The sequence below is a fragment of the Malaclemys terrapin genome, chromosome 6, assembly GCF_027887155.1.
Source record: "Malaclemys terrapin pileata isolate rMalTer1 chromosome 6, rMalTer1.hap1, whole genome shotgun sequence".
Classification (NCBI taxonomy): Eukaryota; Metazoa; Chordata; order Testudines; family Emydidae; genus Malaclemys; species Malaclemys terrapin.
Genome location: NC_071510.1, coordinates 70,117,571 through 70,132,533, shown reverse-complemented (window position 1 = coordinate 70,132,533; position 14,963 = coordinate 70,117,571). Strand labels below are relative to the sequence as shown.

Genomic DNA, 14,963 nt, shown 5'->3' with positions numbered 1-14,963 from the left:
CTGTACATCAAACCCCAGACCTTGTTTAACACTGTTCAAAGTTGGACAATAACTGAGTTGTTAGCATATTTGGGGCCCTATATTCCATCTAAATTAATACAGTAGTGGTGGGGAGGGCAGTAAGGAGGAGTTAATTTGCACTAATGAAACTGTAAATGTGTTACTGTAGGATTGACTCATCTAGTCTGCAGTCATTCTGTCATACATTACTCTTAAGTATAGAGATCACAACTGTAAGTGTTTGTCTTCACTACCAACGTTAAAGTGCTGCCGCAGCAGCGTTTTAACATGGCTGTGTAGTTGCGGCACCAGTGGTGAGAGAGAGCTCTCCCAGTGCTGTAAAAAAATCACCCCCATGAGGGGAGTAGCTACCAGTGCTGAGAGCGCGGCTCCCAGCGCTGGTGCACTGTCTACACTGCCACTTTACAGCGCTAAAACTTGCATCGCTCAGGGGTGTGTTTTTTTCACACCCCTGAGCCAGAACGTTTCAGTGCTGTAAATTGGCAGTGTAGACAAGGCCTGAAATCTTGCTGAAGAGGATTTCAGAAGCACAGCTCGTTTTAGGTAGAGTTACCAAGGTAAAAAACAAATCCCTCCTCCTTGTTTCCTACTTAACACTGCTTTACTAATGTCTAACTTTGTTAGCCTAATTCTGAAAGAAGCATTTATTTGCAAGTTTGTTATGCCATTTCTTGTAGTGTCTAAAAGATCAAAATGGTAGCAAATCTATTTGGATCATTACTTAAAAAGCAGAGCTCTAACACAAGAAATGAAAAAAAGGTAGTCTTGGAGAATCTATTGTTATAAGTCTAGTGAAGCTGTGACTTTAGGGTAGGGGGGAATTGCTAATGTAAGGAAGGATTAGGGTGACCAGATATCCCGATTTTATAGGGACAGTCCTGATTTTTGGGTCTTTTTCTTATATAGGCTCCTATTACCCCCCACCCTCTGTCCCGATTTTTCACATGTGCTGTCTGGTCACCCTAGGAAGGATAGTCTTGTGGTTAAAGATACAGAACTGAACTCTCATACTGCTGTGTGACTTGTGCATATCACTTACTCTGCCTGAACCTCAGTTTTCCTATCTGTAAAAGTAGGATACCCTTCTTTACCATATGGGAGTGTTTTGGGGCTCATAAAGTACATCAAGATCTTCAGATAAAAGCTACTATGCATATGCAAAATAGTCATGGTGTTTTATTCCGTATTTGTGTTACAGGATCATAGCTGGCTGTTGGTAACTGCTAAACACTGATATCATCTGAGCATGGAAATGGGAGTTAGGAACTCATGAATTCTAATCTCAGATCTTCCAGTGTACTTAATAGCACTGTTTGCTAGAAAAGTAATTAATTTTATATAGTAACCTTTTTCTTTATATACTGAATACAAAGGAATTTTCTGATTGCATAAACTCTACCATGCGTTTGCCAGTCTATCATGTGCAAGCTTTTTCAAAGATGATATGCTGTTTGGAAATTGTACATTTATCTATCTGTGGTGGTGTTACAAGCGTGTGTTCAAGGACACTTTGTGATCTCAACAAGTTTTTTTTTTTTTTTTTTAAATTTCTTTAATGATTTATGTTTTGAAAGAGAAAAAGTATTGGATCCTGAGTATAATAAAATGCTGCATTTAATTTCATCACTGTACTGAAAAGTTGGAATTCAAGGATTTTGTATTTTAAGTATTTTAGTAGTGATATTCCAGCAAAAACATACATCTTTACTGCAGATGACCTACACATAGTTCTCCTATGGAAAGGGAGAATAAAAGACATTGGTCTAGTTTGTGAATCAGTTGGGGATAATTTATTACAGTAAAATAGAATATTATTGTTAGTAAACACTAACAAAATGGTTGTAGTGATAGGTAGGACTTACTGGCAGAAAAAGGCTGTGTGCTGATTTCTCAAATGTTGAATCCATGCTGCCTCTGTGCTGTTCATGCTTATTGGCAGAATAAAATATTGTCAACAAGAAATAGAAATTGAGAAGTGTAGATTATGCAGGGGAAAGGTAAAATGGACAATCTAAGACACACAATAAAATTTTATTGTAGTGCATAAACCAGGGTAATAAAGCTGTTAAGTGCAGGCCATCTTTAATGCTGTCATAGGCTACATCTACACTGGTGTGCATACTCAGGTACTTATTATATGCTCATGCATGTATCCCCATACTGACGCTAAGTGTCCACATGTGCTGTGCTAGATATGGGTACAAGCTGTATATCTATGTCCACTCTGCCACTTTTTTTGATACGTGTATTTGGCATTAGCATTTCAGAAGCAGTATCCCAGGGTTCTGTGCATTACAGGAGACTCTAGAAACTGCTTTGCAGTGTGCAGTTGGCACTGTCCACTGCCTTCACGTATTTGTTAACAGTTCCTGCTCACCCGTCTCTCCTGTCCAACTTGGTGGAAGACATAGAGCAAATGATCAATGATGTGTTTCTCCTCCTGCTCCTTCTTGCGGGACAAATGTGTGCACATTACAGGTACACGACCGGTGAGAATCTTGGGTGAATGGACTTGGACCTTTCTCACAAGTGGAAGACAGGTGACCAGGATGGTGACTGATCCACTGTCTCCCCATGACACAGATACCAGGAGACTGCCAGTGTTGTGAGAGTCCATGGATGGACTGCTGCTTCTAGACCAGGAGAACCCAGCACGGTGTGGTGGTATCACACTGGGATGATGAGCAGTGGCTGCAGAATTTCAGAATGAGGAAGCAGATGTTTCTGGAGCTCTGTGAGGAGTTGGCCCCAACCCTACAGCAGCAAAACACCCTCTTCCCTAGACCCATACCGGTAGAGAAGCAGGTGGCTATTGCCCTCTGGAAACTGGCAATGTCAGACAGCTACTAGTCTGTGGTAGACCATTTTGGGGTGGGAAAGTCCACTGTTGGGCTTGTTGTGGTGCAAATTTGTGAAGCTGTCAATATTCTCATCTATAGTCTGGAAGCGTGTGTAATTCTATGGACAAGGTAATGATAGAAAGGTAAGGGAGGTATCATTTGATTTGTAAAAATCTAGAGAATCATAATTTCAATGGTATCACCCTCTGCTTCCTAGCAGGGGGACTTGCACCCCTACCTTCCCTCCTGGCTCCCAGCTTCAGGTTCTCCGGTTGGTGGAAATTGTGTTAAGTGTTGTGGAAATGGGTCAAGTTGCATATCACTCAAAAGTGCTTTCTGCCTCAAACACAGTGGTACCAAACATGACAAACCTAGAACAATTATGTAGATAGATATTCAAGAAAATGTTTAAAAATAAATGTTTAACTATACTTTAACTCAGGCATGTCACACATGCAGTCCCCACAAAGTTAAATTGTGGTCATTGACGGACAGTGCTGTATTATCAGTTAATGCACAGAACATGATACCTCATTACTTTTTATAATGTTACAGATTGCTATAAAGGAGGAATACTTCCAGCTGATTTGCCATTATTGGTTAAAATAAAAAAAAGAAGCAGCAGCAACAGTTCAGTGGTATTGATTATCAGCTTTGATAGTCATAATGAGCCATTGGTTAAGACTATCCAGGCAGAAATTACTGGAATTCGTCCACAAATGTATGCACATAGTTACATAACAGACATTACATGACATACAATCCCATAGTAATGTATTATAGACTCCTTGTTTTTACTTTGGTCTTGATCATTTTTAGGCATCAATGGGGAGATGAGTACTGATTAGTAGCTGAGTCTTTGGAGAACACTAGCATGAAGAACCTGGTTAAACACAACAGTTGGTGGCACCTTACATGCTATAAGAAGTGCACCCATAAACTGAACTTGCCAAGGCAGGAGAGGAAGTACATCTAGCATCAGAAAAAAGTTGAAGATGCTGGGATAAGTGCTAGTTCTGTGAGAGACTGCCCTTATATTACATTCTATGGCCTATGTTTGGAGAAGAACACCTGCTTTTTCTGTTGTAAGTCAGAAGCCTGAAGGCATCCATTAAGCACAGTTTCAACATGGGAGTGAAAAACTGTCTGAAGCAGTCAGTCTTAGTGAAAATCTATGAAAAGTAAATTTAAGTGGGTGCATTGACCCAAAAGATGCATACAACATTGCATATTACGAGTGCTACACCAAGAGTGTATGTAATGTGTTCCATCAAAAGGTAAAAACAACAGAAATACTGATTTTACTTCTGCAAAATGTGTGACTCAACTAGAATTCATAAATTGCCGTGTAGAGGCTCTAATGGATGGGAAAGTGGTGGGAATGGCCAATGTGGAGGCTAAGTACAGGGAAATATGTGCTTTGAACAGGAATGAAGAGGAACAAATGCTTAACAGAAAGGCTCTTAAAGCACTTATTGAAGATGAACTGTGGGATATGAATGAAGTTTTTAGAAATCCTATCTGCAGAAATGAATCACAGTGTATATTCTTAGCACCACGTCTTTTGCTGCTTTTATCAAAATTGGGAGTAAAATGCTGATGTCAACAGTAATATGGATACTCTGTTGGCAGCTACTAAATTTTTATGGAAATGTAGGCATGTCACTGTTTGCTTGTCTCCTGCTCACATACAGATCTCAGCATGATATTGATCTATGTGAGAGTTGGGAAAGTATGAGTTCTCTGTGGTACCACAATTGGTGTTTGAATGTGACAGAACCATGCATATGTGCCAGGTGAAAAGCAAACTAATGCATATCTTGCATGGTTTCCCTAAGTTAGCACCTATTGACAATATGGCTGGTATCTTATGCTAGCAGAGGCCTTTCAGCATAGCAGCCATAGATGGTATAGCTGAGGTACAAGCTCTCAACAAACCAGAAACTGTTAACATCTATTGAGATTTGGCTGGACACCTCATGATGTGGCTACAGAGAAAATATTGGACCTATGACAAAGTCCACCTCGTGTGACATGTATGGAGACGACTCAATTAAAATATTACCAGAAAGATGAGACTCCTTGGTATTGCACCTGTCCAATACAATATCATTGACTCCACGAACATCTCCAATGTCACGGTGAAGATGCTATTGTCTCATAGTCACACGAAGGAAGAGTTTGCTGCATACCTTGCATGAAAAAGCCTGCAGCATGCTATGAATTGCTCAAAGAATTCTGTCATATGGCAGAAGCTTTAGAACATGATATACAAAATTGCATATGTAGCTCTTCAAATGAATCTATCTTGATTAGTTGTCCCTATACTTCTGCTAACTTCAATCCTGGACCAGTCTAAAGTAGACAGTCATCTGTGCTACCATGGGAATTATTTTTATGATATGAACATATGTCCATCAGGACTGAAATGAACTACCAATAGTTTTCTTTTATTAGCTAAGACAGAATGTTAACAGAGTGAAAGTGCATTAACACTTTGTGCTCATCCAGCCTTCTGAGCAGGTTTTTCATATACCTTTTTCCTTTCATAATGTAAAACCAACTCTAATATATTCAAGAGCAGAGTCACTCTTACATTTTGCTTCCATGGATTTAAGAACATAAGAATGGCCATACTGGGTCAGACCAAAGGTCCATCCAGCCCAGTATCCTGTCTACCGACAGTGACCAATACCAGGTGTCCCACAGGGAGTGAACCTAACAGGCAATGATCAAGTGATCTCTGTCCTGCCATCCTGACAAACAGAGGCTAAGGACACCATTCCTTACCGATCCTGGCTAATAGCCATTAATGGACTTAACCTCCATGAATTTATCTAGTGCTCTTTTAAACCCTGTTATAGTTCTAGCCTTCACAACCTCCTCAGGCAAGGAGTTCCACAGGTACTTTATTTTAAGTATTTTATAGAGGGTAGACTTCCTTTAAAAGACCATGCTAATCTTTAGTTTTGGGATGTGTACTTTTTGCTCTGAGTTAACTGATTCCTGTCCATTGTAAACCCACCAATATACACAGGCCTGGCTTTAAAATTTTGGAGAGGACCAATGAGTTTTGTGCATGCAGTAATGAATGAACTTTGGGAACGCCTAGAATTTAAGGTAATAGTAGGCAACAAGTTGCCTGTGGTGGAAGTTTTACATGACTCGGTCTAGCAATTGGCATGAAAATATATCCATTTTCAGAATGCAAGAAACTTAAAAACTGGCTCTTAATACTAGCATTAGCCTTCACTTTTAAAGTTTTCTAAAAATCGAGATGTACTACATGCTTTACACGCAGAGATGTATTTGGGGATGTTATGGATTCTTCTGTTAAACTGACTTTCTACTGTGTGGTGGGCCATGGTAAGTGGGGGCTAGTAGATTGAGCAAGGTAGAAAGTAGAGTGGCCTTCTGTCATCTCTTGTCCCTTGTCTTGGGCCTTGTCTACACTACGAGAGTAGTTCGATTTTACTTGCATCGAATTTTTGGAATCGATATTGCAAAGTCGAACGTGTGTGTCCACACTAAGCACAGTAATTCGACTTTGTGAGTCCACACTAATGGTGAAAGCGTCGACATTCGAAGCGGTGCACTGTGGTCAGCTATCCCACAGTTCCCGCAGTCCCCTCTGCCCATTGGAATTCTGGGTGTAGCCGGCAATGCCTTCTGGGTAACAAAATGTGTCGAGGGTGCTTTTGGGTAACTGTCGTCATCCGTCCATCACTCCCGCCCTCCCTCCCTGAAAGTGCCGGCGGGAAATCAGTTTGCGCACTTTTCCAGTCATTGACAGCGCGGATGCCACAGCACTGCGAGCATGGAGCACGCTGCGACCATCGCTGCAGTTGTGGCCGCTCTCAACGCCTCGCAGCTTATCATACAGGTTTCCCTGAGGCAGATGCAGAAAAGTCAGGCGAGGAGGCTACGGCACCGCAGTGATGGCCTGAAGTCTGAGAGTAGCACAGACCTCTCAGAAAGCAGGGGACCCAGCGCCGAGGACATCACGATGGCAATGGGTCATGTTGATGCCGTGGAACGGCGATTCTGGGCACGGGAAACAAGCACTGAGTGGTGGGACCGCATAGTGCTGCAGGTCTGGGATGAATCCCAGTGGCTGCGAAACTTTCGCATCCGGAAGGGAACTTTCCTGGAACTTTGTGAGTTGCTGTCCCCTGCCCTGAAGCGCAATGACACCCGGTTGCGAGCTGCACTGAGTGTACAGAAGCGAGTGGCCATAGCCCTCTGGAAGCTTGCAACGCCAGACAGCTACCGGTCAGTCGCGAACCAGTTTGGGGTGGGCAAATCTACCGTGGGGGTTGTTGTGATGCAAGTAGCGAAGGCAATCGTTGATGTACTGCTGCCAAAGGTAGTGACCCTGGGAAACGTGGAGGCGATCATAGATGGCTTCGCAGCGATGGGATTCCCAAACTGCGGTGGGGCCATAGATGGAACTCACATCCCTATCCTGGCACCGGACCACCAGGCCACCCAGTACATTAACCGAAAGGGCTACTTTTCCATGGTGCTGCAAGCACTGGTGGACCACAGGGGACGTTTTACCAACATCTACGTGGGATGGCCGGGCAAGGTTCATGACGCTCGTGTTTTCAGGAACTCTGGTCTGTTTAGACGGCTGCAACAAGGTATTTACTTCCCGGACCACAAAATAACTGTTGGGGATGTGGAGATGCCTATAGTCATCCTCGGGGACCCAGCCTACCCGCTAATGCCCTGGCTCATGAAGCCCTATACTGGCACCCTGGACACTGAAAAAGAACTCTTCAACTACCGGCTGAGCAAGTGCAGAATGGTGGTGGAGTGTGCTTTTGGCCGTCTCAAGGGGAGATGGAGAAGCTTACTGACTCGCTGTGATCTCAGCGAAATCAATATCCCCATTGTTATAGCAGCTTGCTGTGTGCTCCACAATCTCTGTGAGAGCAAGGGGGAGACCTTTATGGCGGGGTGGGAGGTTGAGGAAAATAGCCTGGCTGCTGATTACGCACAGCCAGACAGCCGGGCGATTAGAAGAGACCAGCGGGAAGCGCTGTGCATCCGGGAGGCTTTGAAAGCAAAGTTCCTGAGTGAGCAGGGTAACCTGTGACTTTAAAGTTTGTGTACAGAGAAGCTGAACCTGCCCCCATTTCTTTACCCAGTTAATGTTGACTATCCTATCCAGTTACATACCCCCTTCACCCCCCTTCCAACACACGTTTCGAAATAAAAATAGTTCTACTTTGTTAAAGCACACCGTTTTCTTTAATACTGTTTTCGCAGGAATTTTTTAAAACTGGGACGCAGACTGTGGTGCGGAGCGGGTGTAGTGTAGTGACGCGAATGAAGCTTCTAAACTCAAGGATTGACAGGCTCCGCTGCGGTGGGATGGTTGTTTCAATGGAGCCTGTCACCCCTCCTGATCGGGACTGTGTGTATGGGGGGGCTATGTGACTTTGTGGCAGGGGGAGGACGGTTACAGATCCCCTGCTGCGTGGCTCTGTGATCCTGCATAAGGACCGCCGCTTAAGATCTGTAACTGCCCTCCCCCGCCACAAAGTCACAGAGCAACCCACCCCCCACCACATAACATGAAAACCACCTCCCAGACTAACCAGGGTAAATAGTCACTGCATCACTGCACTGTCTATGTGCCCTGCTGCTGTGCCTGCCCCCGCCTATGTACCATGCCAAAGGTGACTGTCCTGTCCAATTACCAACCCCCTTTCCCCTCCTCCTCCAAAAGAACATGATTGAAACAGTAGCTAACAGAAACGTATTTTTTATTATCAACTACACATGGAACTGGGAGGTGAAACTTGGACGGGGGCTTGTGTCAGGCGGGAAGGAAAGAACTTTTCAAATTTTGGGGAATGAGAGCCTTCTGCTACTAGAGCTCTCTGCAGGGGTGGAGTGAGAGTTAGCAGGGACTCTGCCGTCTCTCCTTCTTTGCACTTTGGGTGAGGTGGGTATGGGACTTGGTGGCGGGGGAGGGCGGTTAGAGATGGACTGCAGCAGGGCTCTGTCCTCCTGCCTCCGTTCCTGCAGAACATCCACAAGGCGCCGGAGCGTGTCTGTTTGCTCCCTCAGTAGTCCAAGCAGCGTTTGAGTCGCCTGCTGGTCTTCCTGCCGCCACCTCTCCTCCCGATCCATGTTTGCTTGGTGCATTTGGGTCAATTTCTCCCGCCACTGGGTCTGCTGTGCTGCCTGGGCTTGGGAACAGGCCATAAGCTCAGAGAACATGTCCTCCCGTGTCCTCTTCTTCCTACGCCTAATCCGCGCTAGCCTCTGGGAGTGTGATGCCAGGCTAGGTTGTGAGACAGTCGCAGATGGGGCTGTGGAAATGGGAAAAAGGGAGTGAATTCCTCAGAAAGATAAATGTAGTTGTGAACAAAGAACATAGTCTTTCTCTGTTAACAAGACCATGCACAGCACCTATCACATGCGCACTCAGCACAAGGTCGAATTCTCGGCCTTCGCATTCAGTGCCTGGGGTCTTGCACAGCACATTTGAGAAGCGGGGCAGCACAACGGAATTTCTGTTGCAGGCAGACATGGTAAGCCGTAGACTTGTGGCAGTTTAAAACTTTTATATTACCACTGGCCTCATTTCACATTTAAAGCAATGTCAGTCCCTGCTGCCAGCAATCCGGCAAGCGGGAACTCTGCCCCTGTCCCACCCCCTCGCGGCTGTCCCCGGGAACGATCCCTTTCGGCTGCCCCTCTCCCACCTCCACCGCGTGGCTGCAAACCAGCGGTTACAGTTCTGTAAAGGAACGAGCAAGCAGTCCCAACACTAACATTCCCCTACCTAATTCAAAGCAGGTCACCATGGGCGACATCACCCTGATGAGGATCTCTGAGAGCGAGAGAGAGAGAATGCTCCGGGAAAGCCTCCAAAGACCAGGGCCGTATGCCGCCCTGCTGTGCAGAGCAATGATTCCCGAGTACTTGATAGTCTCGTGGCGCGGCAACGTGTCGTACTTCGGAGGACCCAATAAGGCCGCTCTCCCCAGGAACCTCATGCAACGGCTTTCCAATTACCTCCAGGAGAGCTTCATCGAGATGTCCCGGGAGGATTACTGCTCTATCCCCGGACATATAGACCGCATTTTACTGTAGCTGCAGTAGCAGGGAATAAACAGTAGAGCGGCATGTGCAGGACAATCACGGAAAACCGGACATTGCTAGATTTTTTTTCAAAACTTGCACTGCCCATGACTAAACCGTTAAGCGCCTAGGGCACAGTAATCATGAACAACCCATTCTTTTAATTGTTAATATTCCTGTTCTGTTAAAAATAAATGTTTAGATGTTTACAACACTTACTGGCTGATCCTTCCCCAGATTCTGTGTCCGGGGTAACGGCTGGGGACGCTTCGTAGGGGATCTCTGTAAGGGTGATGAAGAGATCCTGGCTGTCGGGGAAATCAGCGTTGTGAGCGCTGCCGACTGCCTCGCCCTCCTCATCTCCTTCCTCATCTTCCCCGTCCACTAACATGTCCGAGGAACCGGCCGTGGAGACTATCCCATCCTCAGAGTCCACGGTCAGTGGTGGGGTAGTGGTGGCGGCCGCACCGAGGATGGAATGCAGTGCCTCGTAGAAACGGGATGTCTGGGGATGGGATCCGGAGCGTCCGTTTGCCTCTTTGGTCTTCTGGTAGCCTTGTCTCAGCTCCTTGATTTTCACGCGGCACTGCGTTGCATCCCGGCTGTATCCTCTCTCTGACATGTCTTTTGAGATCTTCTCATAGATCTTTGCATTCCGTTTCTTGGAGCGCAGCTCAGAAAGCACGGACTCATCGCCCCACACAGCGATGAGATCCAAGACTTCCCGATCAGTCCATGCTGGGGCCCTCTTTCCATTCACAGACTGCACGGTCATCACTGCTGGAGAGCTCTGCATCGTTGCCAGTGCTGCTGTGATCGCCACGATGTCCAGACAGGAAATGAGATTCAAACTGGCCAGACAGGAAAAGGAATTCAAATTCAAATTTTCCCGGGGCTTTTCCTGTGTGGCTGGTCAGAGCATCCGAGCTCGTACTGCTGTCCAGAGCGTCAACAGAGTGGTGCACTGTGGGATAGCTCCCGGAGCTATTAGCGTCGATTTCCATCCACACCTAGCCTAATTCGACATGGCCATGTCGAATTTAGCACTACTCCCCTCGTCGGGGAGGAGTACAGAAGTCGAATTAAAGAGACCTCTATGTCGAACTAAATAGCATCGCAGTGTGGATGGGTGCAGGGTTAATTCGATGTAACGGCGCTAACTTCGACATAAACGCCTAGTGTAGACCAGGCCTTACATCTGAAAAAATACAGGGTATAAGGAAAATGTGAAAATAAAATCTCAGAAGATGAACATTATTGTGGTGTGTACCTAACTAGGTAATAGTTATACAAAAGTTTCAGCTGTCAACACTTAAATCAGAGTTTTTCTGCCTCTTGGGTTTATGCAATGGGAAATTAGATCTCATTTGAGCTGCTATTCAAGTGAACCGGGAAGACTTTCCTATCCTCAAAAAAAGTTTCATTTCTTCCAGGTAAACATTTTAAATCAGATTTCCGTCCGATGCCAAGCTCCGTTTAAATCCCATTATCCAGATGAAATAAGCTACCTCCCTCGTTCCTAGGTAGAGTTTAATATGATTAAAATCCATGTGTTTTTTCCTCAGCTACTATATTTCAGGTGCTGCCTGTGATTCTGTCCATCTGGGGACTCCATTATATGCACAAACAATTTACAGGTTTCACTTGGAAAAACAAAACACTCAGCACTTATCAGGCGGTAGCCGTATTAGTCTGTATCTAGAAAAACAACAAGGAGTCTGGTGGCACCTTAAAGACTAACAGATTTATTTGGGCATAAGCTTTCGTGGGCAAAAACTTCACTTTTTCAGATGAATAAAGTGAAAGTTACAGATGCAGGCATTATATACTGACACATGGAGAGAAGGGAGTTACTTTGCAAGTGGAGAACCAGTGTTGACAGGGCCAATTCAATCAGGGTGGATGTAGTCCACTCCCAATAATAGATGAGGAGGTGTCAATTCCAGGAGAGGAAAAGCTGCTTCTGTAATGAGCCAGCCACTCCTAGTCCTTATTCAAGCCCAGATTAATGGTGTTAAATTTGCAAATGAATTTTAGTTCTGCTGTTTCTCTTTGAAGTCTGTTTCTGAAGTTTTTTTGTTCAATGATAGAGACTTTTAAATCTGTAATAAAATGACCAGGGAGATTGAAGTGTTCACTTACTGGGTTTTGTATGTTACCATTCCTGATGGAATGGTATGCCCAAATAAATCTGCTAGTCTTTAAGGTGCAACCAGACTCGGCACTTAGTTCAGTGAAGTTATGTTTACTATTGAATGATAGGCACCAACTGATTGGGTGCTCTGGAACTCAAGCACCCCTTGAAAAAATAGGGGGAGCGCAGATTAATCTTTTGTGGGCCCCAACACCTGGACTGTGGCTCCGCCCCGAGGCTCTGCCACTTCTACGCCCCGAGGCTCCGTCCCCATTCCACCTCAAGGCCTCTTCTCCCCAAGGCCTCACCTGCTGCTCTACCAGGTGGGAGAGGGCGGAGAGGAGCACCCAGCGGCAAAAAGAAAAGTCAGCACCTGTGCATTGAACAGTCTGCATTGGTGTGTAAGGGTAAAGAAGAGAAGGATAAAAGGTATCCTTTCTGAGAATACAGGTGTACAACTGGGTACATTGCCCAATGGAGATTATTTTAATCTGATTCACAATTTCAGGGAACGATCTTCAGTGAATTTGAACCTCTGCTTATGTGTTAGAGCCTAATCTTATAGCTGTGCTGCACAAGTCCATTGATTAACTAGGTAATGGGTATTACTACATTGCAAATTCAGTGATAGCTCGGTCCTGTAAATAATTCAGCAGATAAATCTTTTGTTTTTATTAAAATCCATAGAAATTACCCAACCTTAGAAAATCTTAGATCTAAGTATCTTATTTATAGCTATAGCAGATCTGGGAAACCAAATAGTATCATATTGGCATTTTAAGACTTACAGTTTACTATTATTCTTTAGGAATTCATGAAACTTAAATCCACTTAGATTTCTAAAACTAAGATTAGATTTTATCTCATAGCACTACTATTGTATTTCTTCCTTTTTCAGAAATGTAGCTTGCTCACTTATGAACACTGATATATAATTACCTATGTGCCTGGTTTTAAGTGTTTGTTTGATAAGCCAGTCATGCTTTGTGTTAGGAAATTGTATCTGAACCTTTTAGAACTTTTCCCTTCCCAACTTCAGTCTTGACCTATTCTTTTAAAATTAGTTACATCATAAAAAATTTATTGATGTCAGTCCCTTCCTGTCTAGCTTATAAAATTATATATATTCCTTTTTCTATGTATAGGCTATCTATAGCTAATCTCTCTTCATAACCCTAAAATTCTAAGTAACTGTTTTCACTTGCGTTTCCAGGTTAAATTTTTCCTCTTTGTCATTATGGTGTGCATCTCTCACTCATGTTCCAAGCAGATAAGACAAAACTGAATGCTTTGCATTCATTTCAAGAGGGTGGCAAGATGAGGATGTTGTACTGTTTAAATATATACAAGAAGATGGCAGCAGTCCTCCATAAACATACTGCATAAACCTGGAAATAAAAATAAGAATTTGTTATATAGAAATAGGGAAACTCAGAGCAGGGAAAAACCTAGACATCATATATCTTCCCATTTATCTCGTTTAGATCACAGAGGAGATTTCTTGTGGGTTTCTATTTTTTTTTTTTTTTTTTAATGTCTACTACCTCTATAAACTAAATAGAAGGGAAAATCAAAATTCTTGTCTAAATCCCATTGGAAGTAGTTGCCTTTGTTTATGCAGAGGACAAACACATTTGATGTGCTATAACAGTTTCTTATTTCATTTAATCTCTGTTTTCACAGACTGCTTTTGAAATAATGATGATTTTCTAAGGAAGCTATGAACTTTATATTCCTTTTATTATAAAAACATATAAGGCCAATCAGCACCTGGTGGCTTGCTGAGTAATAGCACGTGGGGAGAACATGTTTCAGAGCAGCTTTGGAACTCTTGTGCTTTATGCTAGTTGGGAACATCCAAAATACATTATGAATCTATTTATCTGCAAACAGGAAGGACACAACATAAACTTTACTCTTGATATCTGTGTCCACTGGATGTAGAAAGGTTAGTGTAACCTTGACAAGAATTGTTGTTTGTGACCTTATTATTGCAGATTTGTGCTGTAGCAGTCTTGTGCCCTGCTTCTCGTGCCTTGGGACACTTGGCAAACTATTCAGTAAGGGGTACAGGTGTACATCCTGGGGTCAAACATTCTGGAATTGAGGGTATAAAACCCTCATGCCATTACTATCCTCAATGCCTTTCCTTCTATTAGCACGGTGGGTCTTGGTACTGACCCCAAAATCTGTTTGCACTGAATTACTAGTGTAAGAGTAAGCTGTTTCTTAACATTTGATCTAAAGACCACATCTGTAGAACAGCTACCTCTTTCTAAGGACCTGCCCTTTGTTCTTCTCCTGAGCACAGAACTATTGTCTCAGAAGGGTGGGAAAGAGCTCTTCCTAGTTTAATAGATGTTTATCTGATAGTCCAGTTTGTGAGGTATTTGAGCAAATTTCGCATTTTTCTGAGAGAGTCATATATGTTTTAGGAATATAGATCCCTTCCACTCAGCATTCACATACTTTAAGTAGAAGTATATACAACTTTTGTAAAAACATTTTTTCATATCCTTAATGTATTTGGGGTTATTTTTGCTGATGGCTAAAAAACATACTTATCAGCCATCTCTGCCTGCCGTATCCCTGTTTATGGAGGCTCAGTCCTTCTCATTCCTTAGTATTATTATCTATGTATCTTTCCTCAAATTTTGTAAGCCTATAAATGTAGGACTTAAAATCTGTTCCTTACAAGATTCATGAACGCTTCATCTGAGCCTCTTCATTCTTGTTCCCTCTTATTATCCATCATTCAAGGTTGGTTTCTTAAGTTCTGTAACATAAGACAGAGTTTCTGAGCTGCAGACGTTGCCAGACATTTTTGAAGCAACTTCTCTTAAGGATAACATTGTTTTTAGACCTCA

The 14,963-nt window shown here is 43.6% G+C and overlaps 1 protein-coding gene across 7 annotated transcripts in view; it reads left to right on the top strand.

Moving 5' to 3' along the window:
- The window catches only part of PAM (peptidylglycine alpha-amidating monooxygenase), a 233,852-nt gene that overhangs the window by 61,736 nt on the left and 157,153 nt on the right, over nt 1–14,963 (top strand). The window lies entirely within an intron of this gene.